Below are 13,993 nucleotides of genomic sequence, written 5' to 3'. Positions count from 1 at the left end.
ATTTGGATGGCACCTCCATAAGAGACAAAGAACAGCACTTGCCATTGACACCAAAAATTGAAGGTAAAATAGCCAAGCTCTCCAATACATTCAACAGTCAATCCCTGGTGAAAGACTTTTTTTTTCCTTCCAATTTTTCATTAGGTATTTACTTTATTTACATTTCAAATGCTATCCCGGAAGTCCCCTAAACGTTGCTTCCCCCCTGCCCCCATGCTCCCCTACCCACCAACTCCCATGTCTTGGCTCTGGTGTTTCCCCTGTACTGGGGCATATAAAGCTTGGAAGACCAAGGGGCCTCTCTTCCCAATGGTGGCCGACTAGGCCATCTTCTGCTACATATGCAGCTAAAGATACGAACTCTGGGGGTAGTAGTTAGTTCATTTTGTTGTTCCACCTATAGGGTTGCAGACCCCTTCAGCTACTTGGGTATTTTCTCTAGCTCTTCCATTGGGGGCCCTGTTTTCCATCTAATAGCTGACTGTGAGCATCTACTTCTGTGTTTGCCTGGCACTGGCATAGCCTCACAAGAAACAGCTATATCAGGGTCCTTTCATCAAATTCTTGCTGACATATGCAATAGTGTCTGCGTTTGGTGGATGATTATGGGATGGACCCCCGGGTGGGGCAGTCTCTGGATGGTCCATCCTTTCATCTCATCTCCAATCTTTGTCTCTGTAACTCCTTCCATGGGTGTTTTGTTCCCAATTCTAAGGATGGGCGAAGTGTCCACACTTTGGTCTTCCTTCTTCTTGTGTTTCATGTATTTTGCAAATTCTATCTTGGGTATTCTAAGTTTCTGGGATAATATCCACTTATCAGTGAGTGCATATCATGTGAGTTCTTTTGTGATTGGGTTACCTCACTCAGGATGACTTTGTTGACAGGACCCTGACTTAGCTCTCTATTGTGAGTCTATGCCAATGCCTGGGAATACAGAAGTGTATGCTCACAGACATCTATTGGATGGAATATGGGGCCCCTACTGAAGGAGCTAGAGAAAGTACTAAAGGAGCTAAAGGCGTTTGCAACCCTATAGGAGGAACAACGATATGAACTAAACAGTAACCCCAAGAGCTCTATGCCTCTAGTTGCATATGTATTAGAGGATGGCCTAGTCGGCCATCAATGGGAGGAGACACCCTTGGTATTGTGAAGATCATATGCCCCAGTACAGGGGAATGCCAGGACCAAGAAGTGGGAGTGAGTGGGTTGGGGACCAGGATGTGGGGAATGTATAGGGTACTTTGGGGATAGCATTTGAAATGTAAATGAAGAAAATATCTATAAAAAATTGTTTTTGGAAAAAAAAAAGAAATGTTCAAAGTCCTTACTCATCAGAGAAATGCAAGTCAAAACAACTCTGGGGTTCCATTTTATACCCATCATAATGGTTAAGATCAAAAAACTCAAAAGATTACACATACTGGCATGGATGGGAAGCAAGGAGAACACTCCTTCATTGATGTTAGGATTATAAACTTATATAACCACTCTGAAAATCAATTTGGTGGTTTCTGAGAAAACTTGACATAGTTCTACCTCATGACCCAGCTCATGACATTGTATTTTAAATGCTTTATGTTCATCAAATACCACCAATTGTGTGCAGAATTTCATTCAAATATTTGTACTGAAAAGGAATTCCCAAAAATATTTCTAAAGAAATTCCAATGATCAAGTTTTTCTGCTCAAAATGAATCATAGAGTCAGATGAATATGTTTGATTGTCAAAGGTATTTTTGTTGCTTCCTTCTCACATCAAAATTTGGGAAGATGCTGTAACCACATGTATAACCTTCCACATGCAAAGGTTTCTCTGTGTATTAAAAAAGGCTGTTATACTAAGTGCTTTAGAAAACATCAAAATGATTAGTCATCATCATCAAGGAAGCTTGATCTCTAGATTGTACTTAAAGTCCTGGTAGAGGTGAGAGAATCCCAAGACACAAAGGGAGGGACCATAGATGAAATGACCAACAGTGGGGAGAGGGAACATGTAGAATCCACCTACAGTATAATGACTGGACATTACATGGACGGATGGGATTGCCATCCAAAAGTCAAAAATTCTGACCCAGAATTGTTCCTTTCTAATAGAACTTCAGAGACAAAAAAGGAAAAGAGACTGAGGGGAAGGCGGTTCAGTGACCAGAACAAATTGGGATCCTTCTCATGGGGGGTCTCCAAGGCCTGACACTGTTACTGATTCTACAGTGTGCTTATAGGGTGGAGCCTAGCAAGGCTGCCTCCTGAGAGGACCAACAAGCAGCTGACTAAGCAGATACTTACACCCATCCAATGGTTTGAAGTCAGGGGCTCCTGTGGTTGAAGTAGGGAAAAGCTGAAAAAGGCTGATGACCCTGAAAAGGTCAGCTCAGGAACTTTGGGAAGGTCATGAAACACTTCCCCTTACAGAAGGGAGAGGCCATTAACATTCCTCAGACCACAGGGCAGGGACCAACCTAGGGGTGGGGACACATTCCACAGGATAGACCTTTGTACACCTTCAGATGTGGGACATTCTAGTTACCTCATTCCCTAAAGACCAATCAGTTTAAATGGTGCACTATTTTACCAATAATATTGTGCCTAGATGTTGGTGCTCAATTTTTTTAATTTTTTTTTTTTTGAGACAGGGTTTCTATATATAGCCTGACTGTCCTGGAACTCAGGCTGGCCTTGAACTCAGAAATTTGCCTATCTCTGGAAGGAGAAAAGAAGGAAGAAAGAAAGAAAGAATGAAAGAGAGAGAGAGAGAGAGAGAGAGAGAGAGAGAGAGAGAGAGAGAGAGAGAGAGAAAGAAAACAAGTCAAATCAAATCAAATCAAAACAATAATATGTACATATTCCTTTAAGGAATGTCCAATGTCCTCCCAGTTAAAGCTAATGACTGCATGGTGATCACAAGTCCAGGAGGCAAAGGTGTGGCTAATGTTTCAGCAAAATGGTAAATGCTGGGACCTTTGCGACTTCCCTTTAAAGCTTGGAAAAGACATATAAAAACATGGGTTCAAAACATGTTAATTCCTCAAAAAATAATGATGCAATTTGAATCATGAGGGTCTTCACAAATCTAAAGGAAGAAAAGCACTTGTCTTGTTGCTAACTTGTCAGAAAGATACTAAGGAAGGAGATAAAGAGATTTAGGGAGTGGTGATCACAGGAGATCCCATTCTCCCATTCAGCTTTTTTTTTTAATGTTTTTAAAGGCAGACAGATTCCTGAGTTCAGGATCAGACTGGGACAGAGCAAGCAGAGCAAGGTTAAACCCAAATGTTATAGAAAAGGTAACTTCAGAACTGTTTCAGCTAGTTTAACATCCCTGCTTAACAAATGTGGGTTCATTTCTGGGTCTTCAATTTTATTCCATTGGTCTACCTGCCTGTCACTCTACCATTACCATGCAGTTTTTATCACAATTGCTCTGTAGTACAGCTTTAGGTCAGGCATGGTGATTCCACCAGAGGTTCTTTTATCATTGAGAAGAGTTTGCTATCCTAGGTTTTGTGTTATTTCAGATGAACTTTCAAATTACCCTTTCTAATTCATTGAAGAATTGAGTTGGAATTTTGATGGGGATTGCATTGAATCTGTAGATTGCTTTTGCAAGATAGCCATTTTTACTATATTGATCCTGCCAATCTATGAGCATGGGAGATCTTTCCATCTTCTGAGATCTTCTCTGGTTTCTTTGTTCAGAGACTTGAAGTTCTTATCATACATATCTTCAGTTCCTTAGTTAGAGTTACACCAAGGTATTATTTGTGACTATTGAGAAGGGTGTTGTGTCCCTAATTTCTTTCTCAGCCTATTTATCCTTAGTGTAGAGAAAGGTCATTGATTTGTTTGAGTTAATTTTATATCCAGCTACTGAAGCTGTTTATCAGGTTTAGGAGTTCCCTGGTGAAATTTTTAGGGTCATTTATATATACTATCATATCATCTGCAAATAGTGGTATTTTGACTTCGTCCTTTCCAATTTATGTCCCGTTGATCTCCTTTTGTTGTCGAATTGCTCTGGCTAGGACTTCAAGTACATATCGAATAGGTAGGGAGAAAGTGGGCAGCCTTGTCTAGTCCCTGATTTTAGTGGGATTGGTTCAAGTTCCTCTCCATTTACTTTGATGTTGGCTACTGGTTTGCTATGTATTACTTTTATTATTTTTAAGTATGGGACTTGAATTCCTGCTCTTTCCAAGACTTTTATCATGAATGGGTGTTGGATTTTGTCAATTGATTTCTCAGCATATAATGAGATGATCATGTGGTTTTTGTCTTTGAGTTTGTTTATATAGTGGATGATGTTGATGGATTTCCATATATTAAACCATCCCTGCATTCCTGGGATGAAGCCTAATTGATCATGATGTATGATCCTCTTAGGAATGCTTTCATTGTGTCCCATAAGTTTGGTTATGTTGCGGCTTCATTTTCATTAAACTCTAAAAAGTCTTTAATGTCTTTCCTTATTTCCTCTTTGACCAAGTTATCCTTGAGTAGAGTGTTGTTTTCAGCTTCCACCTGAATGTTGGCTTCCTATTACTTATGTTGTTATTGAAGATCAACCTTAGTCCAGTGGTGATCTGATAGGATGCATGGGATAATTTCAATAATCTTGTATCTTTTGAGGCTGTTTTTGTGATTGATTATATATGGTCAATTTTGGAGAAGGTACCATGAGGTGTCAAGAAGAAGGTATATCCTTTTGTTTTGGGATAAAATGTTCTGTAGATATCTGTTAAATCCATTTCTTTCATAACTTTTGTTAGTTTCTCTGTGTCTGTGTAGTTAGTTTCCAGGATCTGTCCATTGATGAGAATGGGGTGTTGAACTCTCCCATTATTATTGTGTGAGGTGCAATGTGTGCTTGGATCTTAAGTTTCTTTAATAAATGTGGATGCCTTTGCATTTGGAGCATAGATATTCAGAATTGAGAGTTCCTCTTGGAAGATTTAACCTTTGATGTGTATGAAGTGCCCCTCTTTGTCTTTTTTGATAACTTTGGGTTGGAAGTTGATTTTATTCGATATTAGAATGGCTACTCCAGCTTGTTTCTTCAGACCATTTGCTTGGAAAATTGTTTTCCAGCCTTTCATTCTGAGGTAGTGTCTGTATTTTTCCCTGAGATGCGTTCCCTGTAAGCAGCAAAATGTTGGGTCCTGTTTATGTAGCCAGTCTGTTAGTCTATGTCTTTTTATTGGGGTATTGAGTCCATTGATTTTAAGAGATATTAAGGAACAGTAATTATGCTTCCTTGTATTTTTGTTGCTAGAGTTGGCATTCTGTTCTTGTTGCTATCTTCCTTTAGGTTTGTTGAAGGATTACTTTCTTGCTTTTTATTGGGCATAATTTCCCCCTTGTGTTTGGGTTTTCCCTTTATTATCCTTTGAAGGGCTGGATTCGTGGAAAGATAATGTGTGACTTTGGTTTTGTAATGGAATACTTTGGTTTCTTCTTCTATGGTGTGATGGTTTGTATATTCTTGGACCAGGGAGTGGCACCATTTGGAGGTGTGGCCTTGTTGGAATAGGTGTGACCTGGTTGGAGTAGGTGTATCACTGTGGGTGTGGGCTTAAAACTCTCACCCCAGTTGCCTGGAAGTCATGCTTCCACTAGCAGCTTTTGGATGAAGACATAGAACTCTCAGCTCTGCCTGCGCCATGACAGCATGGATGCTGCCATGCTCCCACCTTAATGATAATGGACTGAACCTCTGAACCTGTAAGCTAGCCCCAATTAAATGTTGTTTTTTATAAGACTTGCCTTGGTCATGGTGTCTGTTCAGAGCAGTAAAACCCTAACTAAGACATATGGTAATTGAGAGTTTGGCTGGGTATAGTACCCTGGGGTGTCATTTGTGTTCTCTTAGTGTTTGTATAACATCTGTCCAGGATCTTCTGGTTTTCATAGTCTCTGGTGAGAAGTCTGGTGTAATTCTACTAGGTCTGCCTTTATAGGTTACTTGACCTTTCCCCTTACTGCTTTTAAAAGTCTATCTTCATTTAGTGCATTTGCTGTTCTGATTATTATGTATCGGGAGGAATTTCTTTTCTGCTTCAGTCTATTTGGAGTTCTATAGACTTCTTGTATGTTCATGGGCATCTCTTTCTTTTGGTTAGAGACGTTTTCTTCTGTAATTTTGTTGAAGATATTTACTGACCTTTTAAATTGAAAATCTTCATTCTCATCTACTCCTATTATCCGTAGGTTTGGTCTTCTCACTGTGTCCTGAATTTCCTGGATGTTTTGAGTTAGGATCTTTTTGCATTTTGCATTTTCTTTGATTGTTGTGCCCATGTTCTCTATGGAATCTTCTGTCCCTGAAATTCTATCTTCCATCTCTTGTATTCTCTTGCTGATACTCCCATCTATGGTTCTAGATTTCTTTCCTAGGGTTTCTATTTCCAGCGTTGTCTCACTTTATGTTTTCCTTATTGTGTCTACTTCCCTTTTTAGGTCTAGTATGGTTTTGTTCATTTCCATCATCTGTTTGGATGTGCTTTCCTGTTTTTCTTTAAGGACTACTACCTGTTTGGTTGTGTTTTCCTGTTTTTCTTTAAGGACTTGTAACTCTTTAGCAGTGTTCTCCTGTATTTCTTTAAGTGAGTTATTAAAGTCCTTCTTGATGTCCTCTACCATCATTATGAGATATGCTTTTTAATCTGGGTCTAGCTTTTCGGGTGTGCTGGGGTGCCCAGGACTGGCTGAGGTGGGAGTGCTGGGTTCTGATGATGGTGAGTGGTCTTGGTTTCTGTTAGTAAGATTCCTACGTTTGCCTTTCGACACCTGGTAATCTCTGGAGTTAGTTGTTATAGTTGTCTCTAGTTAGAGCTTGTTCCTCTCGTGATTCTGTTATCGTCTATCAGCAGACCTGGGAGATTAGCTCTCTCCTGAGTTTAAGTGGGTAGAACACTCTCTGCAGGCAAGCACTCCTCTTGCAGGGAAGGTGCACTGATATCTGGCATTTGAACCTGCCTCCTGGCAGAAGATGAAGGCCCAAAACAGGGCCTATCCCAGAAGCTGTTAGCTTCTGTAGTCCACACTCTCACCTGCTCATACTAGTCTCGGTGGGTTATTCTGAAAGTTCCCAATACCCTTCCTCAGCTCTGCTTCCCTACCCACCCACTCCCACTTCTTTGCCCTGGCATTCCCCCGTACTGGGGCATATAAAGTTTCCAACACCAAGGGGCCTCTTTTCCCAGTGATGGCCGACTAGGCCATCTTCTGTTACATATGCAGCTAGACATATGAGCTCTGGAGGTACTTTATACAGGCACTTAGCACTATATACTTTACTCTTAGGGCTGCTTTCATTGTGTCCCATAAATTTTGGTATGTTTTGCCTTCATTTGCATTTAATTTTATACAGTCTTTAATATCTTTTTTTTTCTTTCATTTCCAGAGATCATTGAGGTGTTCAATCTCCAAGTGTATTTAGGCTTTAGGTTTTCTGTTGTTATTGAAATCCAGCTTTATTCATATTGTCTGATATGATACTATTACTTCAATTTTCTTTCTTTTTTGAAGATTTATTTATTTTATGTATATGGGTACAATGTCGCTGTACTAATGGTTATGAGCCATCACCTGGTTGCTGGGAGTGAAGGTTGCTTACTTTGATCAGCCACGATGGCTCAGGATCTGCTTGCTCCAGCCTGAAGTTTTATTGATTATTATATGTAAGTACACTATAGTTGTATTCAGATGCAACAGAAGAGGACATCAGGTCTCATTCTGGATAGTTGTATGTTGTGGTAAATCTCCAACCCAAATATGCCCTGTCAATGATAACACAACACAGTTAATATGAATACAAGCTGTATGCTTAGACTGGGCAGATCTACTGCTACACAACCATCTTCTCCATCTATGAGACCCCTTAGAACTTGGGTTTCTCTAGGCCATGTGCTTTTCTGCTCTGCTTTTCTTCTTCCTCCTCCTCTGCATCCTCTCCCTCTCAAATTTTCTCCTTCTTCTCTCTCTCACCTTCTGCTCCACCTTCCCTTTGATCTGCCCAATCATCAGCTCTCCTTTATTTTACAAATGAAGGTGGGAAGCAGGTTTACAGGAAATCACCTGAGTGCTGACTCATTCCTTATTCACAACCACTCACAGGAGAATGGAATTAACATCTAATATAATTAGCTCCAGGGCTATTCACAACAGTTGGGAGCCACCAAGTGGTTGATGGGATTAGAACTCAGGACTTTCAGAAGAGCAGTTAGTGTTCTTAACTGCTGAGCCATCTCTCCAGCCCCACTTCAATTTTCTTTATCTGTTGAAACTTGCTTTGTGGGTGACTACATGGTTCTATTTGGAGAAGAATTCATGAGGTGCTGAGAAGAAGTTATATTGCATTGTGTTTGGGTGGAACATCCTATAGATGTTTGTTAAGTCTATTTGATTCATAGTGTCTGTTAGTTTCATTATCTCTCTGTTTAGTTCTTGCATGTTCACATGCATGTAGGGATCAAGGCTGGGTGCCTTCTTCATTCAGACCCCACCTTCTGTATTCAGCCAGTTCTCTCTCTGAACCTGAGTAGACTAGCTTGCAGGCAAGCCCTGAGGTTGCTCCTGTCTCTGCCTCACCAGTGCTGGGATTACAGCAAGTGCTACCACTCTCAGATTTTATGTGAGTACTTGGGATCTGAACTTGGGTCCCTGTGTTGATGCTTGTGAAAGAACCACAACGTGAGGACTCCCCCACGTTCTGACTCAGGAGAGGTGACACCCCAAATCACTCATGAGTAAAGGTCTTACTGCAAACTGCAAGAGGACTTTTATTATCAAGAGTGCTCTCGGGCTCACGGTCATAAACCACACAGGGGTAGAGAACCGTGGCTCCCCGAGTATCTGGGTAAGGGGGTATTTAAAGGAAGAAACCACAACTCAAAGGGGTGGGGAGAAAAACACCAAAAATACCAGTTAAGAATTACAAGGAAGTGGAAAGTCAAGACAGTTACAATGAACCTCTAGCAATAGCACTTTTGGATAGTGGGTTCCAGCCATGGTCAGGGTGGGTCATGGTGATTTTCTTTGAATGAACACTCTCAGAACCCAGGAAGCAGGTGCGTCACAAGGAATGTTGCTATCTGTTTTATGATTAGCATACCTGGGAGCATTGAATCACAAAGGTCACATTCTCAAGCCTGGGCCTAAGGCCTAGTTTTTATGTTATGCTCTTTCAGTGCAAGAGCTTTATATAAAGAGTAAACTCTCTAGCTCCAATATACTCTGTACTGTGTAGAGAATGCCCAATCTCTGAGAAGACTTCAAGAAGGAAAAAGAAAAATTCTAAAAATTATGTTAAAACATCAACATGGAATTAATAGACAAGAATTGGAAATGTCTCCTCACCACTGGAAACAAAAGATCTTCATGTTTACCATGTGAGAAGACCAAGTTCAAAAGGAGGTCAGCATGTTTCAATGTATGGATACAGAAAAAGATGGGGTTATTTGTAGGGGTAAACATGTTTGAGAAGAAGAGAGGAATTATAGACTACAGTTAAGTATGGTTTGCCCATATATGCATGATGGGCTCTGTGGTGTTTGCATAAGCTTAGCTCAAAAAGCAGCACTGTTAGGAGGAATAGCTTTGTTGGAGGAAATGTGTTACTGTGGGAATGGGCTTTGAGAACTATCCTGAGCTTATCCCTGTTCCACAGGAAATAAACACAGGACACGCCAGGTTCTTCCGTGGTTAACTTTACTTCAATAACATAGTGAGGTAGACAAAGAAGGCTCAGAAAGTGTGTGGCTTAAATACTTTTTGGTGATGTGTCTAAACTAGGACTGGTAGCAACACCCACGATTCTCATGCACCCTAGGGATAGGCTAAACACCCCAGGGGTTGGGCTAGTGCCCTGGGGGATGGACTGGTGCCTGGAAATGGGCTGGTAACTTTTGGCGGGTTTTTGCTTTTAGCACATGTGCATATAGCTTGTTCTTTGTTTAGGTGGCATAAGGCACTGCGGAGCCAGCGCCATCTTAAGATGGTAAATGTTATTGCAGCTCTCCACAGAGAACATCCTCCTAGTTGCCTGGGAGACAGTCTTCTGGATAACTTTCATACAAGATGGAGAACTCTCAGCTTCTTCTCTAGCATCATGTCTGCTTGAATGCTGACATGCCTTTTGCAATGATGATATTGAATTGAACCTCTGAACCGATTAGACACCCAAATAAATTCTGCCTTTATCAAAGTTGCCTTGGTCATGGAGCCCCTTCACAACAATGGACACCCAACTAAGACTGCCTTTATATTGAATCTGTGGAACTATTACATCGGTGATTGAGGAGGAGCCTTAGCAACAAATGCAAAATAAGCCTTTAATAAAATGAAGCAAAAGTTCATAACTGAAAAGAGCCATGCAGCACACTGTGAATAAATGGGAAGGTGCAAAACTAAAACAAAACTTTGCATTACTTTGTAAGTAAATAGAGGCTCCCTAAATTAATAGGGCCTTTGGGTGTCAATAGGAAAGCCAGGGTACTACTCAGATGGTGACAGAGATGACAGGCTGCCCACATGAAGTGTGAGGGCATATTGGACATCTTGAAAATCACTGTGTAGACCAGAGTGGCTTCAGATTCACAGATATCCATCTGCCTCTAGCTACAAATTGGTGGGATTAAGGAATGTGCCACCATGCATGGCTAAACGATTATTTTAATACTAAAACAAGAACAGTGAGATGTGGATTAGGCAACAGGATTCAAATGTTATAAAAAATAAAGGAGAGCTGCACAGTACTTCTACTGTCCTGTTGCTATTTCATTACATGTGCCCATGATGGCTATTCCTGTTTGTCAACTAGACTATAAATGGAATGAACTAGAACCGAGAAATGGAGGCTACATATGTGACCCAGATCCTGAGGCAAGAAGGCATAGGTTTCAGATTGCATCTTGACATGAAGAGTTTGAGGCATAGTGACCATGAAAATCTTAGGCCCAGGAAAAGTAGTTCATACCTTCAATCCCAGAAGATTGAGGCAAACAGATCCCAGAGTTTAAGGCCAGCATGTTCAAAGAAAGTTCCAGATTCAAGCAGGGTGGTACATACCTCCATGTGATCAAGACTTAAGTTATTTATTCAACTATATACTTAAATTTTCCTTTCTATAGAGATTAATGTATGTGTCACTAAATATGTCCCCTTTATGATTATATAACTTGAATTAACATAAATTTCTATCATCTGTCTGAGATAAGGTTTTTCAATTATCCCCTGTTAACATTTGACCTATAATTTAAGTTCAAAACCTTTAAATTTTTTCTCACCCATGTACTTTCATTAAATTCCTGTGTCCTTATTGTATAATCCTATTTCCCAGGTCTAAAATTGTCATATGTGCATGAACAATCCCAGAATTCTGTATGGATCACATTCAAAAGAATCTAAGTGTTTGCTCTGCCATAAATGTGTTCAAATTTTCTTTAAAGCATTTTTTTTTCATTCCAGACTAGGGTTTCTCTGTATAGCCCTGACTGTCCTGGAACTCACTTTGTAGACCAGGCTGGCCTCGAACTCAGAAATCCCCCTGCCTCTGCCCCTCAAGTGCTGGGATTACAGGCATGCACTGCCAAGCCTGGCAAAAGAACACTTTCTTGCTTTTTCTAGAGTGCACTTTCCCTCCGTGTGTTGGCATTTTCCATCTATTTTCCTTTGTAGACCTGGATTTGTGGAAAGTTGATGTGTAAATTTGGTTTTGTCACAGAATATCATGGTTTCTCCATCTCTGGTAATTGAGAGTTTTGCTGCGGACTGTAGACTGGGCTGGCATTTGTGTTCTCTGAGCATCTGTATGAGATTTCTAGGATCTTCTAGCTTTCATAGTCTCTGGTGAGAAGTCTAGTGTATTTCTGATAAGTCTGCCTTCATAAGTTACTTGACATTTTCTCCCTGACTGCTTTTATTACTACTTCTTGGTTTAGTGCATTTGGTGTTTTGATTACTATGTGACAGGAGGAATATCTATTTTGGTCCAATCTCTTTGGAGTTCGGTAGGCTTCTTGTATGTATATGGGCATCTATTTCTTTAGGTTAGGGGCGTTTTTTTATATAATTTTGTTGAAGATATTTACTGGCTCTTCAATTTGGGAATCTTCACTCCCTTCTATACCTACTATCTTTTTGTTTGTTTGTTTGTTTGTTTTGTTTTGTTTTGTTTGGAACAGGGTTTCTCTGTGTAGCCCTGGCTGTTCTGGAACTCACTCTGTAGACCATGCTGGCCTCAAACTCAGAAATCCACCTGCCTCTGCCTCCCAAATGCTAGGATTAAAGGCGTGTGTGTGTGTCACCACTGTCCAGCTATACCTCTTATCCTTAGATTTGGTTTTCTCATTGTGTCCTAGATCTTCTGGATGTTTTGTGTTAAGAGCTTTTTGCATTTTTGCATTTTCTTGAATGTTGAATCAATGTTTTCTGTGGTATCTTCTGCACCTGTGATTCTTTTTTGTATCTCTTGTATTATGTTGGTGATGCTTATATCCATGACTCCTGATCTCTTTCCCGTTTTCTATCTCCAGCGTTGTCTCCCTTTATGATTTATTGTTTCTATTTCCAGTGTTAGATTATGGGCAGTTTTGTTCCTTTCCTTCACCTGTTTACCTGTTTGGTTGTGTTTTCCTGTAATTTTTCTTTTCTTTTCTTTTCTTTTTTCTTTTTTTCTTTTTTTCTTTTTTTTTTTTTTTTTTTTTTTTTTTTTTTTTTTTGGTTTTTCAAGACAGGGTTTCTCTGTGTAGCCCTGGCTGTCCTGGAGATCACTCTGTAGACCAGGCTGGCCTCAAACTCAGAAATCCACCTACCTCTGCCTCCCAAGTGCTGTGATTAAACGTGTGTGCCACCATGCCCGGCTTCCTGTAATTTTTTAAGGGATTTTTTTTTCCTCTTTAAGGGCTTCCTGACAGAAACCACAAGGCTCCTGTCCCAGGCTGCTTCTAGGTTTCTGTGTCCTGAGGCTTTCAGGAGGGTCCCTGTGACCAGTAGTAATGGTTTTACCTGTACTCACAAGTGTTTCAGTACTCCTGGGAGACTAGCTCTCTCCTGGTGCTATTTTGGTAAGGATCTTACCAAATGTGAATCTTAAAGCAGCCAGATTCTTCTGCAGGTAGCCAGAAGTTGATGGTCTTCTGTCCTGGGAAGAGCCTAAGCATAGGAGTTGATTTTTTTCTTAATTACAAATATGGGTGAGTTAACACTCTTGAGCTTGTGATCAAATTGAATACTGTAGCTAATGGGACATTGGCAGTGAATCTCTATTGTTAAGTTTCTTTTTAATATTATAGCATAACCATAATTTTGGAAAGCAAAACCCAGTTTTTATCAGTGCAAACCATCTGTTCTCTTTAAAATCAATACCAAGAGCATTACTTTGCCATTACAAAGTTTGTTTTCAAGTTCATATATATGAATGCATGACAGTACAGTTTTAATACCTCATAAAAGAGATATTCTTTTTAATCCATTTTTATTAGTTTAGTTCTAGGATAAGAATTACATAATATATTACTTTCATTTAGAAGTATGTTTAGAGACCTGCTTTCCTGGGTTGGCTCATGTCATTAGTTGTTGTTTAGAATGACTCCATCCCTGAGTTACCAGTTTTAAGGTAACTTTCTCTTACCAGTGTTCCAAATTTTTAATCATACCCAATGAGTTATAAGCCAATACTCCATAATGGAGACATGGAGTAAATATATTACTATTAAAACCAGTAAGTATCAAACATGATGTGGCTACACACATCTCATATAATTAGAACAGAAAAAAAGATATTAATTTATCCCTTAAAATGACAACCAAACCATAATTTATAAAATAACCACACCCAAAAGTCAGGGATCAGCATGACAAGACTGCACAATGTCGTCCTGCTGAGTTTAAAGGGGTGAGTAGGGGTGCGAAAATTAGAAAACCTGGTTAGAATTAAGAAAGCATTTGTTTTCCAGTCTCTGCATGCTTAGAACACTCAGGTTTTGACTGA

This window comes from Mus musculus, chromosome 2 (genome assembly GCF_000001635.26).
Source record: "Mus musculus strain C57BL/6J chromosome 2, GRCm38.p6 C57BL/6J".
In the NCBI taxonomy this organism is placed as follows: domain Eukaryota; kingdom Metazoa; phylum Chordata; class Mammalia; order Rodentia; family Muridae; genus Mus; species Mus musculus.
Note: the sequence above shows the minus strand (reverse complement) of the source record.